General features: G+C 35.8%; 1 protein-coding gene across 1 annotated transcript in view; it reads right to left on the bottom strand.

Moving 5' to 3' along the window:
• LOC148941649 (26S proteasome non-ATPase regulatory subunit 1-like) overlaps positions 1-3,006 on the bottom strand; it is a 775,304-nt gene that overhangs the window by 432,320 nt on the left and 339,978 nt on the right. The window lies entirely within an intron of this gene.

Genomic DNA, 3,006 nt, shown 5'->3' with positions numbered 1-3,006 from the left:
TGTATTAATACATATACTTTATCGGACCTATTTTTCCAGGGAAAAGGAATCTCAATGATTGTTGCATGTAGTTTTTAAAAAATCTTTATCTGTGCATCACTTGATCTTCCCTTTTAAGCATTCTCTAAAAGCTCCAATGGAATTCCCAAATCCATTCTAAAGACTTGCTCAATTGACAATCACCATTGACATACTTTGTTTTATTTAGTTTAAATCCTCCCTAAATATTCTCTCAAATTTTCACCTTCATATGCATAGCCTAGTCGCAACAGCAATAGTATCACAGTAGTAGTTGTGGGACCACATACTGAGAGAAATCGACCTAAATCAAAAGGCACTATGTGCATGCAGATTGTCAAAAGAGTGTGTCTTGTGAATTGATTTGGGCATTAAGTTGAAACTTTCAGACAATGCTTAAATGGGAGGATCAATTGACCAAAAGGCAATAAATGAAAGCTGCTACTAATACTACTATTGCTACTACCACTACTTCTAATGTAACTACTTAAGAGTAAGAGCATTAATGTAAATATTTCAAGAAGTATATCCTGGTTTCAAGAATTACCATCCTGGCTACGTGGTTTGCGGCATGGAATCTTTTGTCTGACGGGTAAGGGTTCGATGCCTGGCTACGTTTCTTCCTGGTTGAAGAGCCCTTTGATATTATTTTAGTTGTAAGGTTACTTTCTAGCCTTTTCTTGTTTATTGCTATTCCACACCTGTCTGCCTGAAGTTTTAATCAGAAGGAGGGATGCGTTAACTGGCACAAACTAGACATATGATGATTTTGCTTAGGTATTGAATACCTTAGAGAATTTCTTTTTTAATTGTTACTCTTTCGTAACCGTTGAGGTTATTCAACTTTAAAAATTGTGTACACTATTATGTGTAGCATGGCTTTCTCAATATTTTTTGCAAAACTATCAGAAATTACACAAAAAAAGTTTAACAGTAAAGAGTAACATTAAAAATTACAACAAAATACCATTCTGTATATGAGGGGTGACTCCCCCCTCCCAACAAAAACCCAAACAAACATTTTACTGTTGCTTCTAAATTAGATTTTGAAGCAAAAATGGTAACCCCAAACAGCCCTTGGGGTTAGGGCTGTAATATATGTAGTTTGACCGATGTTTACAAATAGTATTTGTTATTTGGGAATGGCTTTTCCACACAACTAGCAAATAAAAACTGTGCTTAAGGAAAGGGCGAAAAGGGATGGATCTAGGGTAGGGAGACAAAAGCGGGCAAGCACCCTGGATGGCAGAATACCTAATTCAGCGTCTGAAATTGTCTAAATTAAAAATAGTCGTGATAAACTATTTTTTCAAAATACATATACACAAGATCATTGGTTATTCTTACAAGTTTTTTTTTTAGATAAACCAAAACGTGCAGAAAAAACAGTTAACGAATGCATCATTTAGATAATTTACCCTTTTTCTGTTGAAACCACATTAGAAAACTATTTTTATCTTGTTTAACTTTAAAAAGGGTTTATTTTTCATTCTAAACTTCTATAGTTAAATATCAGAAATATTTTTAAGCTTTAGTCTTTTTTGTCTTTAGAACGCAGTTCGTGGAATTTCCTGGTAATTAGCATTTCTTAATACTACTGACAACTCACCGCAGCACCAAGCCACCTGAGACAAACACAGCTGCACAGACTCCTTCTCCATCCCAATCTATTCAAAGGCCCCTTCTTTACAGCCTCCCAGTAAGTTCCTAATTCCCTTCATTCTTTTAAATATTTAAACATATGATCAAAATTTGCCCATATCTGGACTGTTGTTACTGAAAGAGGGTACAAAAAAGATCATTGGTTAGATACAATTAATCCTCGAGAGAGAGAGAGAGAGAGAGAGAGAGAGAGAGAGAGAGAGAGAGAGAGAGAGAGATAGAGAGAGAGAGAGATAGAGAGAGAGAGAGAGAGAGAGAGAGAGAGAGAGAGAGAGAGAGAGAGAGAAAGAGAGAGAGAGACATAGAGAGAGAGAGAGAGAGAGAGAGAGAGAGAGAGAGAGAGAGAGAGAGACAGAGAGATAGAGAGAGAGACACAGAGAGACACACAGAGACAGAGAGAGAGACAAACAGAGTGAGAGAGAGAAAGAGAGAGATAGAGAGAGAGAGAGAGAGAAGGAGAGAAAGAGAGAGAGATAGAGATAGATAGAGAGAGAAAGATAGAGAGAGCGATAGAGAGGGATACAGGGAGAGAGAGAGAGACAGAGAGAGAGAGAGAGAGAGAGAGAGAGAGAGAGTGAATTAATGTTATATTTAACTTTTTAAGAGTCAAAAGGAATATGAGAGGGTTTCAGTAGTCAAAAAATATAATGCGAAGCGTAAAGCTAAAAATGTGTTTCAAATTTTTTCACTATTAGGACCAGTTGTTTTTCACAAGGAAGATTTTACAAGGAAAAATAGGGGTGTGTTTTGTGTTGAAGTCTTTTATTGTTCTGAATTTATTGATTGATTAATTCGATTGATTGATTATTAAAAAAACGCTTCAAGGCTTTTATGTTATGGCAAATAATTTTCTAATTTGTTTTTATGACGCTCAATCCTAGTTAAATATACCAAAGGAAGATGAAAATACAACTGACAACTCACCGCAGCACCGAGCCACCTGAGACGAACACAGCTAAAACTTAGCTTAAATATTAAAGTTCCAAATTTTGGGCCAATATCCTATGTCTTACCAATGGTAATAAAATGGCTTCTAAGTTTTCACCGGAACTTTTCCAGTTATATTGTGACACCTTTCCAGTGAAAAATGTTACGCACAAATCTAACTGCAAACCGTGGATAAATAAAAAAAATGTGCCTAATAAATGAGCGTGATAAACTCTTTAAGGAAAGATTTTCAAAGAATCTCGAAATTTTCAAAAAATGTTAGCGAAATCCGCTAAGCAAGAAAGGAGCATGGTGCTCACCTGCTCAATAAGTTATTGTATTCTGACCCTAAGAAATTCCACAAAAGTGTCCAAGATCTCATGGGAAAGGTCTTTTCAA

Source organism: Artemia sp. Qi Xiang Cuo, chromosome 18, assembly GCF_049724085.1.
Source record: "Artemia sp. Qi Xiang Cuo chromosome 18, ASM4972408v1, whole genome shotgun sequence".
In the NCBI taxonomy this organism is placed as follows: domain Eukaryota; kingdom Metazoa; phylum Arthropoda; class Branchiopoda; order Anostraca; family Artemiidae; genus Artemia; species Artemia sp. Qi Xiang Cuo.
The sequence above is the reverse complement of the archived record's forward strand: the minus strand, read 5'-3'. Positions and strand labels throughout refer to the sequence as shown.